At 49.2% G+C, this 23732-nt stretch overlaps 1 protein-coding gene across 5 annotated transcripts in view; it reads left to right on the forward strand.

Moving 5' to 3' along the window:
* Window positions 1-17945: 17945 nt before the first annotated feature.
* Window positions 17946-23732, forward strand: part of LOC149349668 (fibroblast growth factor receptor 3-like) — an 80232-nt gene continuing 74445 nt past the window's right edge. For 3 of the 5 annotated variants that reach the window (XM_089578711.1, XM_089578712.1, XM_089578713.1), the window contains exon 1: window positions 17946-18144. The gene's annotated coding sequence lies outside the window, so the exon portion shown is untranslated. The remainder of the gene's footprint in view (window positions 18145-23732) is intronic. The other 2 variants (XM_089578709.1, XM_089578710.1) reach the window with 1 other exon arrangement.

A 23732-nucleotide genomic window follows, 5' to 3' on the forward strand; every position in this document is an offset into this window, starting at 1 on the left:
ACGACCTCCGAATTTCGCGTCCGGTGGTCTACCAACTGAGCTACGGCGAAGGCTGTCCAATCTTCTGCTTTCGGGGGTATTTATGTGTAGCGTAACAGAACCTTGACAGTTCATCAACGCCTCCCTCGTCCGTAGCGGCGGGCGTAGTACGTCCTGCATTACCGCGAGTGCCTCGTGAAATGTAATCGAATGGTGAGGGCGGCAGCTGTACGAGAACCCTTTTATGCTATACCTATGGGATCTAGACTGCTCCTTGGTGTTGGTGACTGTTGGCTTCCTTCATAAGCATCCCTTAAAGCGAGCCGTATTCTCAGCCCACTGGACGAGCGAAGCGAGACAAAAGATCGAAACAAGGCAATGCAAAAATGCTGAACGACAATTGGGAGTTTCGAGAACTAGTACTTTTGTTAGAGTTTGCTAGAATTTCAGCGTCACTCCTGCCTGATTACCTCGGTCACGATTACCACGAAAAAATTCGCCCAAGTTTAGGGCTGCGTGACGGAGCGACCTGAGGGCGAGACCAAAACGAATGGGATTTAAGAACGCCGCCGCATTATCCATTTACGCGTATTTAAATGAGAATGGCCTTTAAATTACGTTTCGAGAGATCTCAGGCAAGAGGAAAGTAGCGAGGAATAAACGCAGTAATATACAATCAGCGCCCAGTGCGGCGTTTGCAAATATTTTGTCCATGTTTGAGAATCAAATCTGGGACAAACCAGGCCAGTCATGTTACCGGGAAAGTTTTTTTTTTATCAGCTGCTCCATTTATAGTGAGCTGTGTAACTCCACAGTGTAGCCACATGGTTGCGCTCAGATTGGAGTAAACGGTAGTAACCCTTTCCTTGACCACTTATCTGTTGAACATTGCCTACGCAACTAGATACACCTTCGCGATTTCTACCTCCAGCGCTTCGTTCTCGTCATCACGTGGTGCAAGAACCGCGCACCATACGTCGCCCCACGAACACGTACGGCAAACGAAGAAAAATAAAAAGGGGGGGGGGGGGGGGGGGGGGGGGGCGTAACCAAGGTTAGTGAACTCCGAAGAATGGCGTCCTCAGCAAAAGAGCCGCCGCCGGCAGAGAGTGTGGCGGAGGAGCCAGGCGGCAAATTTCTACGACGCTGTCGCGTTGAGCGGGATATTTTCGAGTATGATCCGCGGCTGTCGCGCGTCAGCTGCGCGGCGCGCTCGGCTGACGTCGGCCGCTGTTGTGCCGCCCAGCCGTGAAGCGCAGCAACTAGCGCGACAACACACGCTTGCGAAATCACGGGGGAGACTGGCCGACGCGACGAGGCGGGCCGCTGACCCTGCAGTGCTGAGGGTCCGCGTTTCTTGAGCGCCTCAGGGAAGACGCGCGGCCCCTGACGAGTTGGGCGGAAAAAAGGAGAATGTTTCGCATGTCGCAGGCTACTCGGGTGTCCAGCAAATCGAATGTCAAACGACCCGAACTTCGCGGTTCCGCGCCTTTAGGCACCACTGGCTCCTCGGAGATGACTAACAAGGCTCGTTGCTTACGCGTCAGTTTGTGGCGAGTTGCGCGAAGCGTGGCAATAGGTTCACGAGATCACCGCGTGCTTGATTAGCGAGCAGGCATTTTCGGCGCAAGGACCACGTAACGACGCAGGCGCGAGGGCCAGGAATGTAACGCCAACGAGCCATGGTGAAACTAATCCTTGCCGGGAATCACTGCCAAGGGCGCGGAGCAGTGATGGCAGAAGCTGAAAATAGATGCTCGAGGAGAGCAGGCCTTCTTTCCCTCGGCGCGACGTAACGGGGAGAGAACAGAAGAGACCAACGCTCCGAAGGAACAGGGAACAATCGGTGGGTACTGATTCCCCGTCCGCCGCACCTCGAAGGCAAAGCTACAACAACAGACGCGTTATTTATGGTGCGGGCCCGATCACAACTTATAGCGGGAGGGGAGCCGTCCGGCTCGTTCACACCACGCGGAGTCCCAAAATGTTTTAATAATCATCCGGGGGAGCGGGAAGAGGCAGAGAGTGGAAGGGACCCTTTCTTCCCCGCGCCGACGCCGCGGCGGGGTCCCTGATCAGCCAAGCCGAGCACAAGACAAAGATGGGGCGGCACTCAAGTGGCGGAGGATATTGGGCCGATGCCGTCTGCCCTCCCCCGCCAAGCGTCGGCAATTGGGAATTAACCGCCCCAGCCCGCTTCTCTCTCCTCCCACGGGTTCCATCAATTCCAGTTAGAGACCCCGCCGAGGCCCAGATTGAGCTTTGCAGCGTCTTCCCGATAAATTGGGACCGACCAAGCCCGGCCGCGGGACGCGCCAGCGGGCCCCGAGCGCCGCTCACGCGGCGCCTGAACGGGGCGCCCGCGTACGGCGCTGGCGAAAAAAAAAAAAAAAGCAGAGCGTGTTATCTCGAGCGGTGGTGTGGCGGGCTGTACGCCGCCAAGACCAACGGCACGCCGCCCAGCCTTGAACGCACTCGAGTTGCGCGAGTCTGTCCATGCGAAACCGTATTCTGACGTCACCGGTGGGAGAGCTCACTGGGTCATGTTGTCGTCAACACCTCCTTTTTCGTTCCTTGTGGGGGCCCCCCGCCAGGTTTTTATAGTTTCAAGCGAGCACTGCGCCCTACTCTTCCTCCGATAACAGCCGCACGTTAAGACGAGCTCCACTGGGCGAATTCGTGTGAACTCGCGCCTTCAGTTCGGCTTTCTAATGCACGCTGAATTTCATCATACGCCGCCAATTTTCCTCTTCGCTGGCATCGAATTTTTGTCTGCTCTGGCTGAAATTCTAAAATCTCGAGCTTACTGCGCTTAGATCCACATCGTGGCTGTAAGGGCAGCAACTTTTTTGTGCTTATGTCTGCACCTAGCTACAACGCCCCAGGGCAAGTGAAAGCGCCACCGGCGACTGCTAACAACGCGAGAAGCTTCCACGTCCTAAGCCCATTCTGCCAAATCGCTAACCTCTTATCAACCATATTGCGCTACGCGAATATCAGCGGCGGTAAAGCAACTATTTTAGGAAAGGCACATGCCTCAAAGAACTTAAGCAATAATCGCACTTCATATGATCCCGCTATCTCGCAGGAATCCACCACGTGCTCTATAAAGACCCAGTGCATCGACCGACCGCGGTATCAAAGAACGTCCTTGTAGGGACGATTGACGAGATTGTCCAGCAGCGCGCTGTCAATATATCTAACAAGGGCGAACAACGGACCCTAGATTAACACATTCGAGCACCGCGAACAATAATATTTTCTCACTTTAATGCACCACGGGCATAAGCCCCGAGAGTATAGCTTCGGAAATTAAACGATCACACAACCTAATGATCGGCGTGTAGGCCTCTGTCAGGATTCAAGTAAGGCTATCTCACAGCATACCGTCGTTCTCATTCTTAGCGTCCGGCTGCAATATAAACCCGATGTTACAATTATTGCTACAAACTTGAGCTGTTCTGTACTGAATGATAATGCGTGTACAACACAACACCGCACAAGTAATTGGGGGAGGGATGCATGTTCATCATCTTCGCTTGTTGGGCAAATGGGAGCGCGCATGCGTTCACAAACAGCAAGTATGCACATTAGCCAGGTTAAAAACGCTAGGAGCCTTCAGATGAATACGGAAAGGCTGTCGCAGAAATACGTCAAGAAATTGGCTAAATAAGGATGTGAAGTATGTCGATGAAAAAGCCTTTCAAAATCTGACTTGTAGTGGTCGCTCTACATGTTTCCCAATTAGCGCGTATAAGCTTGACACTGTGCAAGCGCGTACTTTATATCCATGCGCCTGGTGATCATCTTTTCTTTCTTAGACATGCCAAATAGCGAGATCAACGTGGCGAAGACGAAAAATAGAAAAGTACGCAGCGCACGCTGCGTATCGGCTAACGTAAACAGACGGACTCCATTTCCTTATGGGATCTCCGAACTGACGCCCTCCCCCAGAAGTTCGCTCCCAACAAAAGCTTCAGAGGATTGAGATCGGAGAATAAGGCCTCCATTAGCCGCTGTCCAGAGGAAAACTACCGAAAGCGACCGTGGAAATGTCAATATGTTTACAGCGCCCTCTTCAAAGTTTTCGATTAGCGCAGCCCATTGTGGGCGTCATAAGGATTCAGCAGCCTTGTCGCCGGACGTTGGACATCAATGTGATCAACTGTCGCCCAACTCTCAGACGTTCGAGCCTGGACCTGCAAAGGAGAAAACGTCCGGCGGCCAGCGAGAACATCGATCGTCGTTCTCTGCCCTCAGTCCCTCCGGCAAACAGTTCTGAAACGCCGGGTGTTGCTGGAATGACGCATATATATACTTTTTTTCCGCGACTTTCCGCGCCGACTATTTCGCTGACCGTGTCCGGTCGAAAATTGGCCGTAATATCAACTCGGTGCCGGGCTTGGACGTCGGAAATGCACGTCGAAGAAAAAAGATGAGGTTGACAGGCGAGATTCTTCACTTCTTCCGTCCGGCGCTCAGCTCTAGAATCGTTTGCGGAAATGACGGGCCTTCCGCGAAATTCAGCTGCTGCAGTTTCGGCGAGGAAGGCAGTATCCGGTAGGGAAAATAAGGGAGCAGGGAAAAAAATGACACAGGGAAAACGCGCGAATTTTCCTGGACTTTGGGTAAGCCACCTCGCAAAATGGCCGCTTATCTGCGCTGGAACGCGAACGAATGCCACGAGGTCATCCTCCTCTAGCTTAAGGTAGACGTTCGTGACGTCACAACGTTTCTTAGCGTTCGCCCTCTCATCCCTGCTGGAAAAGAAGCCCGGGATGTGCGAACGCAACGTCAGAGAAGAAGGAGCAGAAGGGGGGGGGGGGGGGGTACGACAATGTATAAAGCTGCATAACGCATCGACGCAGCGCATTATGCAGCGGTCATTACACTTAAGTGACCCTTTACAGATAGCCCGTCGTTTAAGCAAGAAGGCAGCTTGAGACTATCAGACGATGCTTCGCCAGTTATCAACTGGAGCGAAGTGTTTTCCGTTCTGGAGTGCGAAGCTACATGAAAAAGGCAAAATCCAACATCAAGTGTCTGCCTCGCGAAAATGTCACCTGAACAGTGCGCGGGAAGGCAAAAAGCAGACCCTCACTGATTTCTGCCCCCTGTGTAATCGGCCCCGTGTAATCACCAACTTTCAAAATTTGCGCGAACTGACTGAGGACTTGACACTTGCAGCGGCTACAGTTGCCGACGCATGGGCATGAAGCTCCCGTCATTAAGTGTTTCCATTGCTTTGATCAGTATACGCATTAAGATGACCTTGGTATCGTTGCTACGCTAACGGTCACAATTCCATTTTACAAACGCCGATGAAGTGAAAGTGCGCGGGGGATAACCCAGTTCACAAACATCTTCAGCTGTGCGTGCCGCTGTTGGCGTATGCATATTTGGACGACAGCGCACTCTAACCTCTCAAACTCCGGGATAAACGGGACGCTTAATTACGTTCAGGAAAGAGATAAAAAAATTGGAGGCTTTCAAGGTTAAGCCCAGTGGATGCGAAGCATGTCCTTAGCGTTTGGAGGCATCTTGACCGCATACACGCCCGGCGCAAAGACGCTGGCGCGGTTGCGGGCACAGAGACTGACGCGACGGCGGGCGCGCGCCGCTTCATCCCTGGCGTGACGTCACATATCACGTGATGCAGCGATGGTGGCGCCGCCGCCGCGTCGCGCGCGACGGCGCGAAATGAAGCGTGGAGGCCTCCGCCGGGCGACGTCTGACGGCGCGATATGAGGCCCCATCTGCAGCCGGTGTGACGTCATCACGTGACGTCACATCATGTGATCTCACTAAGGTCAATGGTGGCCACCGCCGGGAGGCGACCGACGGCGCGATATGAGGCCCCATCAGCAGCCGGTGTGACGTCATCACGTGACGTCATGTCACGTGACCTACTTGAAGGTCACTTGAAGGTCAATGGTGGCCACCGCCGGGCGTCGCGCGAAGGCCCGAAACCTACGTTAATATGCTTCGCATAAAACACGTCCGGAAAATCGGCGCCTCGGAATTTCGCAAAAAAAATTACGAGGAACATTAGCGGCTAAAGTGGTGAAAGACGAAAGCCTGAGTGCTGCATTCTGCTACGCGATTATTCACTGCACATTTTGTTGGTGCATTAATTAACTGCCAATTAATGACGCTTAAGCTTCGCCTTTTAGGAGTGAAACGCGACAGCGTGTTGTAGCGCTGCCACGGAGTCCAAGGAACGCCACCACCCGTTCGGCGCGATGCGTTGCCCTTTGAACGCAACGCTTCTTGAGGAAAGGAAATGGGGCTGTAATTCTCTGTCATCTCGGTGGACACCTGAGCCGCACCGTACAGGAAGGGAGGAAGTGTGAGTGAAAGAAGAAAGATGGGCCGTAATGAAGAAAATTAAAATTGTATTTGAGGAAAGGAAATTACGCAGTAACTGTCTCACATATCTTAGTAGACACTAGTCGAAAATTGTATTTGAGGAAAGGAAGTTGCGCAGTAACTGCCTAACATATTTCGGTGGACACCCGTCAAAATTCGCGCGCGGTGACGTCACGACAATTTGGACCAATCTGAAACGCGGACAAATACGCCTTGCTCGTGTCTAGTCGAAAATTGTATTTGAGGAAAGGAAGTTGCGCATTAACTGCCTAACATATTTCGGTGGACACCCGTCAAAATTCGCGCGCGGTGACGTCACGACAATTTGGACCAATCTGAAACGCGGACAAATACGCCTTGCTCGTCGGTAAATTGGTTTTTGAGGAAAGGAAATGTATCTGTCTCTCATATGTCGGTGGACACCTAAACCTCGCCGTAACGGGAAGGGAGGAAGATGGGAGTGAACGAAGACACCGTATTCACTAGACGCACCTTTGTTCATTCCAAACCATCGAGCTGGCATGGCGGAGTGGTAGCGTGCTCGACTTGCACTCCGGAGACCGGGGTTCGATTCCCAAGCTCGGCCAATTTCCTACTCGGTTTTATTTATTTATCTGGTATTAACTAAACTTAAACTTACTTGGAGCATCACTATACGATCCCTTTGATTGGTTGCATAGTTAGTAGCCAAAGTACAATTGGCCGCGTTTGAAATTTGCGCACTGTGACGTCACGACCGTTTCGACCAATTGAAAAGCGTAACATTTCTGTCGACAGCTCCTGCTTACAACGATGAGGCATTAAAGGCTTCCGCCTTAAATATAAAGAGCTGTCGCCCCTGCTGTGGCTCGATTTCCGCGCGCTCATCTTGCTGGACCACTGCGGTCGGTCAGCTATCACTTGCCGCAACGCACGCAAGAAGGGATAGCGCACGTGGTGGGGCGATTTAATACGGCGAAGAGTTGCCGATTCAGATAACATGCAACTTGAAGCCGCTATCTCGATGGGAGCTCCCGCATCGCTGCTGATACGCGCGCATTGTTTCCAAGTGACTTCATTGTCCAGCTCTGCCAATAAAGAAAGGGCACCCGCAGAACACTCGCGCGTCTCACGCGCCGTGCGCGCACTGCGCTTCGAAATAGGTCATAAGCCCCGCCGAGAACGCGCGCATCAAGAGCGATGGGCAGTGATAAATTGGGGCGCTGGTTAAAATGAAGATGAATAGCTACGGCACGCATCTTTGAAGGCGCATTTATGGGACACGGAAATGGCTCCGCCGCAGCCGCCGCTGCTCTGGTTAAGTTAATGGTGCGCTAAGCTCAGCGGCGTTTCCGAGCGGCGAGCGACTGCGAAGCACTAAGTTACAACTAAGTCACAACTAAGCGAGGACACGGTGCATTCATGTAAAAAAAAATATGACTGGCGGTTTAGCATTGCTAAGCACGAAATAATGTGCGAAAGCAGGGATTTTTATGCGAAGCATACTACTTTAGCTACCACTTCAGCCCTTCACCGTGGTTATGCGCCTCCAAATCACGTGATACATGACGTCACACCACGTGACACGATGACGTCACGACAGTAGAGAAACGGGGGCCCACCTCGCGCCGTCGCTGTGGTTGTGCGCCTCCAAATCACGTGATACATGACATCACACCACGTGACACGATGACGTCACGACAGTGGAGAAACGGGGGCCCACCTCGCGCCGTCGCTGTGGTTGTGCGCTTCCAAATCACGTGATACATGACGTCACACCACGTGACACGATGACGTCACGACAGTGGAGAAACGGGGGCCCACCTAGCGCCGTCGCTGTGGTTGTGCGCCTCCAACTTACGCGACACGATGATGCTTCGCATTCTACAGGCTTAACCAAGTTAAAGGGGCTGCGAAACACTGCTTGGGGGGATACCGGCTATACTTCAGGTGAGTTCTTTATGTCACACAGATGCTGACTTAAAAAGAATTACAGGAATCGATGCACAGGAACGGGAGTTATTCAGTGGAGAAATTTCAAAATACAAGCAAACAAAACGCTGCCCTCAACTCAATTTTGGCGGGGCTTCCCACTCCTATTTCGCTCTCCCAATGACGGCACCTGGCGCAACCAATCAAAACAGCCAGCCAGAGCACGTCGCGGAAGTTTGTACTCCATGGTTGCCTGCTCCCTGTAACTCGTTTTTGCTGAGACTGGCAGCGTCGTTTCCATGCCAGAGCGCCCCTGGTGGTGTATTTTTATTTTACTTGCTTTGCAGGGCTTTTATTTAAGACAAACAAGTTGTTTTTGTTGATCTAATATAAAACGCAGACAGGTGACAAAGTGTGTGTATTTATTCACACAATTTGCAGTATATTTACTGTTTGTCCGATCATCAAGCTCGCGCCAGGTGATGTCATATCCGCTGCTAAAAACCCGCCACTGTGTGGCGACACCATCAGAGCCATGAAGTTGTTTTTTGGGAGGACATTAAAATATTAAAAAACGGAATATACGCGGTATTACCGACGCTAATAGCACCATTATAACTCACTGTATGCAATCAACAGGCAAAACAGTTAACTAAGATTGTGTTTCTGGGCCCCTTTAAGCCTCAGCCATTTTTTTTAAGGCAGACGCCACCGCCGCGTATCTCCCAGCGCGACTGAGGTGTCCACTAACCCAGGGAGCCAGTAAGGAGTCTTTCCTTTCCACAAAATAAACGGAGTCAACCTTCCACTGGCTTTCAGAAAAGGAAAGGCGCATAACTGCCTCAGTTTGTAGGTGGACGCCACCGCTTAATCACGGCGCGGTTGAGGTGTCCACTGACCCAGGGAGCCAGTAATGCGTCTTTCCTTTCCTCAAAATAAACGCAGTCTAAACCTTCTGCAGGTTTTGAGAAAAGGAAAGGCGCAGAACTGCCTCAGTTTGTATGTGGGCGCCACCGCCTACTCTCGGTGCGATTGAGGTGTCCACTGACCCAGGGAGCCAGTAATACGTCTCTCCTTTCCTCAAAATCAACGGAGTCAACCTTCCGCTGGTTTTAAAAAAAAAGGAAAGACGCATAACTGCCTCAGTTTGTAGGTGGACGCCACCGCCTACTCACGGCGCGATCGAGGTGTCCACTGACCCAGTCACACCTAGCGCGCAAAATTCACAAACGGGCGCCTTCGAGCTTAAACCAGCGTTGCGCAGCAACGCGGCGAACCGTTCGGCGTCAACATCGGATCACGTGCACTGCTTGGCAGCGGCTAGAAGACGCGGCTCACACGGAGCCGCTACAGAGCACAGTGGCGCCGGACGCCTCGAGGTTCTTGGGCGCGAGGTCGTGTTCCTGCCCGTGCTACTAAAATCTCATGACGACCACGATATCCCATTCAGTCGCCTTGAACAGGACAACGTCAGGAAATACAAATAGGGCGCGGCGCTGTGCGTCCGTTCGAAGATATCCGCGAGGGGAGCGCACGCGCACGATGCTCCCGTGGGTAAAAAAAGAAATAAAAAGCAGTCTTTGTTAGCGACGTTAGCGACACGAAAAAAAAGGGCCGCTGCCTTCAGGCCCAGCTATGAGGACACGTCCTGTGTCAAAGTAAAAGGCTCAAATCTAACTGGATAGCGCATGGGCTCCGAGCGACTCGTAATCGTTCCGAGGCTACAACGTAGCAACGCTGCAAGGTGCGACGTTGCAACCGTGCGCTCTGCTGACGTGGGCACCACCCGATGAGGTTTCGAACGTAGCGTTAGTCGTACACAGGCGGACGCTATCCGCGGTAAGGACGCGCCTGCCGTTCAGAGCGACCGAGGGACGCGCTACCGATACCGGCGCCGGCAAAGGGTAGAAGGCCCACAGAGGGGCAGGCGGCGAACGTCAGCCAACTCACCGTTGTCGTCCATCGCTGTGCCGGGAGAGGTCCAGCAGTGAGCTGTCAGTCGAACCCGGCCGCCAGCTCAGAGCGCGAGGGTATGCGAGCTCACGAGGATCGCGGGCGCGTGAGGAGAGCGGGTGCAGGGAACCGACCATTGATGATAGTGCTGCAGTTGATCTCGTGCGTATGGCGTACGCCCATAACGCGAGGAGCCGGTCGAAAATCGCACAGAAAACCTCAAAAGAGCTGCGGTGAATAAATAACAAACCCATATACGCACAACTGAGCGAGGTGATCAGATAATTAAAAGTATAAAATGATTTGGGAGCATGCATGCAAGGAAAGAAGAGGAAGAAAAAGAATTTGGGAAGTTGGCTTAACAGCAGCAACCAATATGGAAGTCCTGAACAGTTGTGTAACTACAATGTTCACCCAAAAGTCTGAGCTCTACGAGAATCTGGGTCAGGAATTCCTGGCCAAAACAAAGAGGCGGAACTTTTAGAACTCCTTGGGAGAACACAACAGGTCGTGACACGTCTATCCTCTCTTTCACACATCCGCGACAGCGAATATGGGCTAAAATTGCCAAGAACTCGTCAAACTGTCTTGGTGCCTCAACAGCAACGTCACGTACCCTGGGGTTCCGTAATCAATCCGGATCTGCAGCATAATAAACAAACACTGCCTACTTCATTATTGTGCAACAGGAATTACCACTGAGATAAACAAAACAAAAAATACCAGTGCCGAAAATTGCAAATAGTCAAGAATGAAGACAATAGTGATTGAGAAAAATATAATGGATGTAAATAAAACAATGACAGACAATTTGGCGTTGTTAGAGCAAATGCAAATTAGGTGCACGCGCACTTTGGTTTTCACTTCGGTTTCGGTTCGAGGCTCTTTTGAGGGCAATGCGATAGCGGTCTGTTCTGGATGTATTGCGCACGGACGGAAGTTGATGAAGACGACATTCAAAGCACAGCGCGAGTGACTGGAAGTTAAACAGTAGTAACAACAACAGCAGCAACACGCGGGATGTTCGGATGCGGCGATGACGTAGTGGTCCAGTGCAGTGGCCGGCGAAGCCGATCTGTTGGAGCCGCCGCGGATCCGAGACCCACTCGCTGTTATTGCGTGTTTTGCCATAAAATGATTTGCATGGTTGGCCATAAAGCCCAAAACCCGGTGGGTTGCGGATTGCAATCTGCCCACCGTGGTAGACGGACAACCTGCCAGAGGCTTCGGACAGTCAGACGTTGGCGAAATCTGAGATTAGGGGTTTCAGTGACAGCGCACCAAAAAAGTGGTTGGCCGGTATGCTTAAAATGTAGTATTGTATGACCTGTGGACACTTTGAAAGGTCTATTCTAACGGTAACATTCACCAAAAAAGCCAAAGATCATAGTACGTGGGGTTGAGGAGACAAACTGAATGAAGAATAATTGCAAAACTAAAATCAAAGCCACCATGCATGAAATGTGTCCAAGAGAAACAAAATGTGCCTTTTTTCAGGGGTGGGGGGGGCTGATATTAGCTGTTTGCTGTGAAGAAGAAAAAAAGAAAAAGCAGACTGAAGGGTTAAATCATAAGAGCGGAAGTTCTAGGTGAACCCTTCCGAATCAAGCCTCGAACCAATAGGAGCGGACGAGAAAGTCATATATCTATCTCCGCCTGAATGACCAACATTTCTTAATGTGAACCCAGATTTGAATGAGTTAAATTAGTAAGATGTCATCTAAATTCCGCATTTAATGCACTCTAGCGGCACAGAGCACTGACGCGAAACAAAAAAAAAAACTAACTAAAACACTCCACTGTGCTGTAAGTTCAGGTATGTGTTGTACCAGCGAGAAGAGCGTAATCCGGACTTAAATTTTCTTGTCAAGGCAACATTAGCACAGCCATGAGCAAAGCATCTTTGCTATTTATTTTTAATTGTTATGAACATTTCGGTTGCATTTTTTTTATTTGCCTACTTTTTTTATCCTGAGGTCGCGCGCTTCTTGTAGCCATTTTCCCGCTCTAAAATAGAATGTTTTTTTTTTCGGTATGAAACATACATAATATATACATCTTTAAGACGTATAAGAGCTGACATGAACTGAAAATCGCGACATTCCATGACGCATGTACCGCGAGTCAGAGATTGTCGCGCGGTACGTGCGTCACGGAGTGTTGCGATTTAATTGACGTCGTGTTACGCTCCCCGCAGGCGCGCAGTTTTTAAGGCTAGAGCCTTTAATGCCTCATCGTTGTAGACAGAAGGCTGTCAGCAGAAGCTTGTCAGCAGAGGTGTCACGCTTTTGAGGGGTGTCCACCGAGATAAGCAAGACAGTTACTGCGCAATTTCCTTTCCTCAAATACAATTTTCATTTTCTTCATTACGGCCCCTCTTTCTCTTTCTTCTTTCACTCCCACTTCCTCCCTTCCTCTACAAACTGATGACGGGTGTCCACCGAGATACGTGAGGCAGTTACTGCGCAATTTCCTTTCCTCAAATACAATTTTCATTTTCTTCATTACGGCCGCTCTTTCTCTTTCATCTTTCACTCCCACTTCCTCCCTTCCTGTACGGTGCGGTTTAGGTGTCCACCGAGATGACAGAGAATTACTGCGCCATTTCCTTTCCTCAAAAAGCGTTGCGTTCAAAGGGCAAGGCTTCGCGCCGAACGGGTGGTGGCGTTCCGTGGACCCCCTGGCAGCGCTACAACACGCTGTCGCGTTCCACTCCTAAAGGCGAAGCTTAAACGTCATTAATTAGCAGCTAATTATTATTCATTCTTTGATCACTAATTATCCATTAATTAGTAATTTCTCGATAAGTAATTAGTTCTAATTCTGTGTGACGTCATGCAATGGTAACGTCACCACTGCCACAGAGGCAGTCAAAGTGGTGCGGAAAACGCTTTCGCCGCTACGCACTTTAGACAGTCAAAGTGCCCCCTGAAATTTTCCGAATGGCGGGAGAAATGGCTCAAATTGGTTGAGCCACAGCGGAGAAGGTAATCGCGTTTTCGAAATTCTGAAAACTGATATAATTATTGGAATTTAGTTATTCACCTTACCAGTTGATATGATTTGCCTGTTTTTTTACGTCCGCCAACACTGGTATTGCTATGCCGCAAAAAGCTTCTCTTTGCCTAAAAAACCCTATTTAAAAAAAAATTAGTGGCGGGGTTACCTGAAACACCCGGTGTAATGGTAATTGAGAGCGTACAGACAGGACACGAGGAGCGAGCACAACACGAGTGTCGAGTTGTCATTTCTTCTCCTTCGCTCCATTATGTCAAGATCTAACTAGGCTTGCTCAACGCTGCTATTTCAAGAGAAGTTCAGGAAGTGTCGTACAGCTAATTTATTTGTTGAGAAAAAAAGGGAAGAACATCGTTTTTAATCACCGGAATGGAAGCACACTGCACAGCAAACCTTGTAAGCTGCGCTTCTCATTCATAGTTGAACTCTCATATGCGCAGCTTAGCCTTAGGTTCGGAGAAGCCAGGTTGCAAATATGTGGATTCGCGTTAGGAAAGTTTCGCTTCCTGTACCTGTTCGCGTTTCCGCTTTCGACCAGAACCTGGCCGAAAGCCAGTGGTATGAGCTGTCCTCCTTGGCTCCGTACAGGCGCAAGATGTTTGCGAAGGCGCGCAGCCACTGAAGCAAGAACATCGGCGATAGGTACCTAATATATAGTTGCTCTGCTGATGCGTAGACGGCGGCGTCCTCCGCTCGAATTGTGTTGTGCTGATATATGGCAAGCTAAATGAGGTGGTGTAAGGCCCACAGTTGTGGAGCGCCTACGCTGCATCTCTTGGGAGTCATTAACAATCAGAGAAAAGTTTGCAGGCGCTGTGCTACGAGCAGTCATATGCAGTCATGAAGTCATATACATATGCAGTCGTAAAATGCGTCAACTTCAAGAAATAAGCCTGACGGTTGGTGTCACGCAAAGCCGCAAGTTGTGTTACCCGTACCGGACACCTTTCCGCAGTTTTTCATTGCTCTTGTAAGCGAAAAAAACAACAACAACAAAAGTGTAACGTAATCTTCTTCCTCCCACGGTTTCCTGTGTGATGTTGTTGTAGGAGCCAGAATTCACACCGGGACGTCGGGACGGATGTAGGCGCCTGGCGGTGTACGCTATCGCCCAGACTGTTAAAAAAAAAAAAAAAGAGATCTTGCGCAAACATTGTCCTAGCGTAAGTGTGGCCTCGCGCTCTCATAATAAATGTGATAACGCTGTTTGTCCTGGCGCACTTTCTATTTTTCTTTCGCGTATCATTTTAATGCTTTACAGCTGTTATGTGAAAGGAAGAGGCTTATCAGGAAAATCTGTACATAATGCCTACAGCACACCCACACCTTAAGATGAACTCACCTATATAGCTCTGACACATGCTTAACAGTCGTTCCACGTTGTTTTCGTTTTTAATCACCTGTTATGTAGACGCGCAGGCACCGACAGAATATTTGCCCTTGAGCTTCCCGAATACTTCTGTCTAGAGTGTCCGATGCTTAATCCTCGGACCACAATGATACGCCTTCCATGTACCACTTTTCCCTTCAGAATGTTTCATATTGTCATGCTGTCTTTTCCTTGCTGCCTTACGTCGCCAAATGTTTACTTGTGCGCTCGTGCTACGTGAGGTGACCGCTTCACAGTGCAAAGTAAAGCACAATGTCTACGGAGTATGCGCTTTTTAATAACTTTTCTAGATTGCTGTTAGTCAGCAGATGAAGAAAGTGGTAATGTTCAGGAACATGGTGACACATATATTTCAACATTTCTAACGTACGTTCCACCTCTTCTTCTGCCTTTGCGATACTGTGCGTGCGGTGCTGTCTGTCTCTAATCATACACAACAAGGGCGACCTCGAAGCAAACTGGTAGGCGTGTGAACAATTGAAAGGAGCTTTTTTAGATGTCTGTTAAAAAGAAAAAATGTTGCCATCCTACTGCGGAGCCAACTGTTTCTCCACTCGTCATAAAATAAAGCAATTACACCAAAATAAAAGAAAGCTATCCAGTTGCGCTCATTTCTTTGGGGGGGAGTAAGGTCTTTATGTACAGGTTTACGCGAAACACAGGCACAGTGTATCAGAATTTACAGCAGAGCGAATTCCTAGCAAATGTACAAAGAACTGCAAAGCAAGGCACACACTCCACATACAAGCCGTGTAACAGGAATGAGTGTGTAAAATATGCTTATTCTCTCTTCTTTCGTTACCGCGCTTAATGGAAAGTTATTAGTCATTTCTTATTAATTGTTTCGGTAAAAGCTAAAAAATTCTCCTGTGCTCTAACAAAGAAATGGCAGCACAAACAGAGTGGGGTATAAGGGAAGACTAACACGTACGACTAACATAACGATCCCCTCTTTTCCATTTCCCTGTCTGCTCACGTACACGAAGTGCTCTTTGTGTTCTCGCCAGCACGTGAGAGTGAGCCCTCCCTTCAACAGAATGGAAAACTGCCTTCAGCAGAACGGAGCCCTGCCTGCTGTCTTCGTCTGTTTGGGCGGCCACTCATTCGCTCTTCAAGACAATGAACCAACTGTCCCAAGTTCTTTGGCTTCTTCTTCGTGCTCTTGAGTGTCATGCAGAAAGACGACAATGTTGCACCGAATCCGCTCTAACTTTTCTTCTTTTTGACATTATTAATACATTCCAAAGATGCAAGTCAGCGGCAGTTAGAACAGAAGTGCAGAATTTTTAACGCCATAGCGTTAAAGCTCCCGGTCTGCAGCAAATCCGGCGCCGTCGTCGGCTTTGTGAGCGAAAAATCCCCAGAGCAGCAACGTAGGTGGGCCACCTGTGTCACGTGACCCTGTGACGTCATCACAACCCGCCCACCGGACTGTGAGCTAACTGGCCGCCATTGCAGGTGGCAGTTAAATGAATGATTGGTCATGAGAGTTCGCTCGGGAAGAGCAACCGCGGAGGCACAAGCCCCACCAGTGGCAGCACCTGCCATGGCAGTGCAGTGGCGGATCGCTGCACCACTGCACCAGGACTGGTATGAGTCCAGGGATCTATGAATGTGAAGTAGAGAATGACCAATTCCTCATACATGGGCATTAATCCATTAAGGCTATCTTGTCATACCTTAACGAAAAGCTTAAATGTCACCTCCAATTGTTTTGTTTAGGTTCACTTCCATTCCCGGGCGCTAAAAGGTAACTAGCGTCGTTTTCGGTGCGATTCAATTCTTTACAATACTGGTGGTTGGTTTACATATCTAATTACTTGGCGCGGTCGATAAAGGAGCTGAACGTTAACCATTTTTATTTGATGAAAAGGAAGGAGTCTTTCTCTTTGTAACCAACAAAGACATTGCTCTGCCAGAAGCATCATGAGTGCGAATTTCGGAGCGTCACATTATTGCATTTACCATTTCATTTTACAGGGTAACTCACGCATGAAAGGAGAAGTGAATGTGGTCATACTTCATGTCAGTGCGATGTCAGTGCACGTTAAAGAACCACATGTTATCGACATTTCCAGAGCCCTTGACTACGGCGTCTCTCATAGCCTGAGTCGCTTTGGGACGTTAAACCCCGTTAACCAAACCAAACCAAACAATACTTCATGTCAGCCCTTTGAATTCTGTTTCACTGCATGAGACATTTTTCCTCGTCTTTTATATTAACTAATGATTACATTCGTTCTTGTGGTCAATAAAAAGTAAATAACCAAATTAATGTCATATCCACACCGCCTAACTAATGATTACAGTAACCACGCAGGGCGAGTCACGGTTATTCACCTAATGTGATAACGACCTGTAGTTGTCGCAGTTGCCATTATCATCGTCGTTATATTACTCTGTTAGCCCGAACATGAGTAATTCCTTTTTCCCGAACGAGCCACCACCGAACTATGAGCGGCGAGTTCTGGGAATTCAAGTGGATTTTCATTCAGTACAGTGGTGAGCAGCCTTGTCTAGAGCGCTTGAGCAGTGCGCACTTGGTAACAAAAACCAAAATTAGAGAGCAGCCCCTCATTACAGGGCAAAGTTTTCGTGCCTGCTTTGTTTACGAGGCTATCTGGCGCTACTTCCGTGCAAGCGTTGCAGCTGGACCCTAGAGGCTGCCACAAAATCTGGATTTGTTTGCAAGGAAGTGCACCGCCCGAGCGCTCTAGACAAGGCTGCTCACCACTGTACCTCACTTTACTTCACACAAGCAACATTTGTCTGAATACGGCGGTGCATGGAACTGCTAGCTGCTCAATTTCGCTTTGATACAGCATTGTTCCTAGAGCGACACCATTATGACAAGCCGTCAGCAGCCGCATTCATTTTCCTCTGTTCGCCCTTTAGCTAGGGGGTGACAAGCTTCCAGCCGGCCCAAACAGCAGCGCTCACTGCCGCCGCCGTTCGCTTTCCCGAAAGGGTAAGAAGATAGATTCGATTCGAAGTGCGTGGAGACGTTGGATTCCTGCGAGTCACAATGTTTTCCCGGCCTGTGCAGCCCACCGCCGCACGCGCGGACCGCTTGGAACTCCGCGCAGAGAGAGAGCGGCGCGCGAACCAGAGTGGAAGATGCGGACGAGCGCCAGCTGAGGGGGAACCCCGCGGGAGAAGATGCTGCCTGTGCTGGGCCGCCGCCGCCGGGACGGGACGCTCGAGAGGAGGAGGCTCGCATCTTCCCCCTGACGTCACCGGCGCCCTCTCTCCAAACAGAGTGCTCCTCCTCTCCCCACGGTCCCGCGACGGCGGCGACGCGCGCGCGCGCGCAAGAGCGACCGCTGCGGCGAGCTACTCGCGGCCGTCCAGTTACGATCCTGTGCTCCGCGCGCGCGGCTGCAAGAGCTTACTGGCTTCGGTGACTCCGCCGCATCCCGGACCACGGACTCGCGCACGCTGTGTACGCGCTCGCGCGTCGCCTGTCCCTCGGCGCTTTAGCCTGGATTACGGCCCGTGACGCCGACTTCCACTCTTCACCGTCGGTGAGTTCGGGTTTTTCGTGAATTATCGCGGATAACAAGTTGTATGTCGCCGGCTGAAGTTTATCACTACGATCGAAGTACGCTCTCTCACTCCCGAGCCTGCTTCGTTCTGCACTTGTAACAGCGGACTTTTTGACTTAAGTTCACCAGAGGTTCCCAAAAAAACATCGGAGCTTGTTACTGCTCGACTCCGTGAAACTACTTCGCAGTTGCAATGCTTTTTCTGCGGTGTTGTTATAGCTCATAATTATTCAGTTCTCTGTGAGCTGTCCTGAGTGAACCAAGAGAAGAGCTTGGAGTTCACTGTCGCGTTTACTGGCGGCGTGTTCTTATCGTTTTTTACCGAAACTTTCAACGTTTAAAATGTCGGCAATTAGGCAGTCTATTCTACTGGCAGCCGCGAGAATTTCTGGGCTGTAACTGTCCTGGCACTCGCCTCTGGTTGGCTACTTAGGACGTCGTAAGAACAATTTTTCTGCGCTTTCAACGGTCTCCATTCTCCCGGCACAGTTAATTTTCGCTGCTGCTAGGAAAAGCGCCAGACTGTCCCGGCTCTTGACAGTGATCAGTTGCGTCTTGAGAGTAGTCCCTCTGTTATTTCTTGCAGCCATTCTTGGCTATGAGAAATTCGGAGTGCTGTAGTCAGCCGATAATACTGCGATCCGCGCGCCTGCTAACAATGCTAGGCTTAAAAGATTCATGTGACTCGACACAACCGAAAGCGGACGCAGTCAGCAATAGTTTGTGCAAAGTATGGCAAAGTTGAGCTAAGCTCCGCACGTCGAGCGCGGGTGCTAGTCTCGGGCTCGATAACTGAACCGTCTAATGGTCACGCTGCTTCCCATCCTCGTTTAGCCATTTTGCTCCCTTTTTTATTATTTTTTTTTCGTGAATACGGACCCGGTAAACTGACCTTATTTAGATTTTCAATGCGGTCAGTTTCCACGCCGCAATTACTGGGTGTTATTTTACTCACATAGAGAAAAGATAGCCTAAATACGTCTCTGCCTGTAGGCGCTCCGAACCGAAGCAACATTGAAATGTCTATGAAAATTTGTAAGTGCGGCCCGGGAGAATGTCCGTGCTGAAGTTCTCCTGGCTGCCGGCAGAGTAGACACTGCTCTGCAATTATGGATCAGCGTAGAGAGAGCACATCTCATTCTTCTTTGCCAACTGATTTCCTAAAGCTTCGAATTTTGATTTGCAGCCTATCAAGACAAGCGTTACAATGCTAATTGTATATTTTATGTTTTCGTCCAACCTCCCGCATCTGTATAGCGCATCAGCGCTTACCTGAGATTTACGGCCGTTGACCTCGTTAGAAGGACTCGGTAACAACCGCTATTCATCAGCGAGTAAACTAGCATCGCGAGATTTGCCTACGCGCTAAATGCCAAGCGTCGGCTCGTTTGTAACCCTCGCGTACTAGGCAAGACCAAATAGCTCAGCGGTGAAGTAACCGCTACGAGTCTGTGCAGGATATATTTCACGTGTTCATGCGGAAAGTATGCTGGCGTGACTAACACGTTACGAAGAAGGCGTAATTAATACAAGGCTGCCAGCATCCTGCTGTGGGCAGCCGCGTTCATGTTGGCTTTCGCGGGCGGAATACACAGAATGAGTGTTATTACTTTGCTCAGATTATCAACACTATGGTTACGATTTGCGTTATTCTACGTCACATTACATCGATTGCATTAAAACTTCTGTTTTTTGTAACGATAGGTATTGTCTATTTTTTTTTTTTTTGCAGAAGTCGCATTCAGGGGCAAGTACGCCTCAAACACTTCAGAACTCAGCTCGGTTAGCAGCGTTGTTAGCGCCGTAATAAAATACTCGCTTTCTTGCAATAACATGATGAGCATGTGTAACATGCCAAACTTTTTCGCTATTTATTTCTCGCGAAGGCATTGGTTTATGTTCAGAGGCAATGTACACTGATAAGCAACTGGTCTCAAATGATATTCAGAAGTGAACAATGGCCGCATTATCCTGCGTCAAAATTTCGACGAAGCGAAGGGATCTGCCTCCATCAGAATGGATGCACTTCAAAACGTTGACACTGAATATTAAGCTTTCGCAACTGTTCGTAGTGGATTTAAGCCAAAAGTTCGTATTTGTATATATACGGTATATATACACGCATCGCCACCGTCCGGTAAAGACCCACATTTTCGTACCTCACTGTGATGAGACATGTGAATTTCATTATCATGTAGAATCATGAAAGCGGATGAATATGGTAAATTAGTGGAAGCACGCACACATATTTGCCGTAAAATTTACTTCGCACTTTGCTTCGCGCTCCGAAGCAAAATTCGACTTACGAGAGTTTGGCTGCGAATTGATAGCAGAGCTTTTTTTACATCGTCACACAAATACATACGTCCTTCAAGTCGCTAACTTTTTTTCGTGTTTCCAGGAAAGTTAAAGTAATTTGCTCTCCGAAACAAATGTAAACGGCGTTTTTTTTTTTTTTTCCGCAGAAGAGTCAACATATCTCAAAAGAAAAAAAAAAAAGGAACTTCTTCCTTCCTCTTTTGCGTCACAACGACTGATAATCGCAAAAAGAGATCTACAGTCACAACAGATATTGACTAATTGATAGAAATGACAAACACGCTTTCAACACAGAAACCATTATTCATTACCAGCTTGTAATTTTTCAAGTGACGAGCATTCCTGTGACAGTACGGTCCGTAGACGAACGCACAACTCCAAAGGGAAGGTACGGGGCTAGGAAACTAGCTCAAGCTGGCAATAATGCGAATCCGTCCTTGGGGCTCACTCGCCGCCTGCCCTGTCATTGATCGCGGGTTGCACGGCGAAATCGACTACAGTACTTCTCTCAATTACACCCTTCATCGTCTGGATGGCTCGCAGCGCATACCAAGAGATGCTGGCTCGTGCGGTATCCAACTGAAGCAGGTGGCGACAGCGCTAAATCTGCACCATCTGCAGTTCAGCGTGGCTTTAATCGTTCTTGAGAGGCTTCCTCCGCAATTAGAGCTAACATGTTTTTTTCATCGTGAGCTTTTTTTGAGCACCCCACTCAGCTGCGCCTGTTTGGCACGTTTTGCGTTTCGGCTACTCCTTCACTGCCGCTGTGCGTAAGGCACTCAGTTCCTTGATGCAAGACGTCGGGTTCGATTATATTTCCTGGAGGCCGTACATCGACGGTGTGGTATGCACTAATATCCGTGTTCGAAAATGGATGTGCGCTTTCTGGCAGCTAAGTCGGCCAAGGGAGTTTCAGAGCATGGGAGTAGAATATATTTATTAGGACTCACAAATGGTCTATAATTTTTATTGAGATCAATCGGGACGACGTTTCGGCAAACAGCACACAAACTTTTCCTTTACACCCGCGCGCTCACTTAGCTGCAGCTCTTATGTATCAAAGATAGCATCTTGCATTTGCATAATTGTCTTCCGGTGAAGTTCCTTTGAACAGCTGGCTGGGTGTTGTACTTTGTTACTTTTGTCGTTGGTGTGATGGTCTGCAATGACCTTATTATGGATTTTCATCTAAACGCGTTTCGAATCGACCGCTATACTTGCTATGTGTTCTTCCACTTTTTTCGCCTTATCAGCTAGAAAGTGTTGAACACTCCGAATCCTGCACTAAATTTACCCGAGAGTGGCACTTGTCGCATGCGAAGGCACATTGTATAAGCTCAGTCGCTATCATGCACTGAATACTGAAAGTAGAATAAAGGCTTAATGTGCGTTTGCTGCGGCGAGTCGGTCTTGCATTTTTGATTGAGCCACTCCCGCCACATCGTGCGTGCATATACTACGTGACCTTTCGCACTTTCATCAAGAAAGGCCGTTGACCCCCGACGCCCTGTTTCTGCAGAGAAGAGCAGCAGACTTCGTCCAAGGCACACCGCGCTCCGTGGAAAAGCGTCGTTTCCTCTCAATGCGGCAAGAGGGAAATTATCTCCACTGACGCCAGGCGTGCGTCAAAGATCCTGTTGAGCATGATGCGCGTTGCTCTAGTTTCCTCCCCGCCACTGTCTGCACAAACAACGCATGTGCGCGCAAACAGCCACGTCGGTTAACGAAGCCGTTCCGTGGTTCCACTCACCAGAGAGCTCCTGAAACTTCCGTTGATGTTTCATTATTTCTGCTGTCTCGGCTGCGATATCGCGAACGCCTCTAATCGGTCGAGATACTCTTACTAAAGCGAGATTCTTCTCTAGCTGTCAGCGGCAGACATCAGCAGCTCACTGGAGTGATCATGCGTGTTTCTCGCTCCATATGCAACGACCTAAGCCATCTCGAGTGCGTATCAGGAACGCAGGCGAGTGCGCGCTTCGGGAAAGTCCAGCGTTCCCTGTTGCGCCGCAGCCGCTCCCCACATGCATATCGTGCGATGCTGGTTTCGAACTGGTTGCACTTGCCAGCGGCCTTTAAAGCCCTGGCCGCGTAGTTGTTTTTCCATTTTGTTGTGCGTTATGTAACTGCTAGCGCTCGCCCAATATGTAGAAGGATACGTAAAAAATTGAAAGGAAGTCAGGAATATTCAAATCAATCAGATAGATTACGAGGACCATTGTAGTGAAGGTTGATCCCCCTGGGGATCTTTAACGCATACCGTAATTTCAGCACACAAGCTTTTTGGATTTCGCATCCGCCCCAAGTGCGGCATCTGCGGCCGACATCGAGCCAGCAACCGCGCGCCCATTCCCAGAATGCCACAGCCACTGAGCCACCACCGCGGATAGACCATTCATCGCCAAAATCACAACAGACACCTTATTGGTTTGGTTTATTGGGTTTAACGTCTCAAAGCGACTAAGGCTATGAGAGACGCCGCAGTGGAGGGCTCCGGAAATTTCGGTCGAAATTTCCGGAGACACCTTATTGTACAGCCCAAGTAAAGCCCTGGAGGCTTCTGTTCCATATTGGCAAAGCTTCACTCCGAGGCACTTATAAACCAATTATAAACCAAAAGCAAAAGTAAATGACGATACAAAAGTTCAGTTGGTAGTTTGCAATGAGTTTCGATACTTGCCCCGATCGGGATCCAGAAAATAGAGGCGGGCTGAGGGAGACATAAGGGGACAGAAGGAAAAAAAAGGCAGGGGGTGTAGCCAGTTGGCCACCCTACATGTGGATAGGGGGATGGAGAGAGAGGAAGAAACGAAACTTCAGGTCAGTTCCAGACTGTAGGCTCACTGGGCGCCCTTTGATGCTGCAGAAGAAGGGACGTCATGAATACGTTTCAGAATACGAAGATGGGCCAATATTCAAGTAAAAACATGGCATGCAACAATAACAAAATAAATATTGATTGGCTGCTGAAATGAATGCAGGCTCAGCGATAAATAGGGCAGAGGATTAACCTCGAAACTAAAACACAATGAGAAATACATCGAACATGGGCAGAAACACTAGCATGCGGTGACTCTTAGGAGAGAAACAAAGCATAACAGCTCGTTTGAACAAATGCCACACATCTGTAATATTTCGAAAATAAATATACCGAAAATTTGTAAGAACATTTCATACTGAATGATGGAATTATTACAATGGCGATAAAACAAATAACGTTAGATGGCTGGAAATGGCCAGTGCGCGTA

The sequence above is a fragment of the Amblyomma mixtum genome, chromosome 3 (assembly GCF_055824585.1).
Source record: "Amblyomma mixtum isolate Tamu chromosome 3, ASM5582458v1, whole genome shotgun sequence".
Lineage (NCBI taxonomy): Eukaryota > Metazoa > Arthropoda > Arachnida > Ixodida > Ixodidae > Amblyomma > Amblyomma mixtum.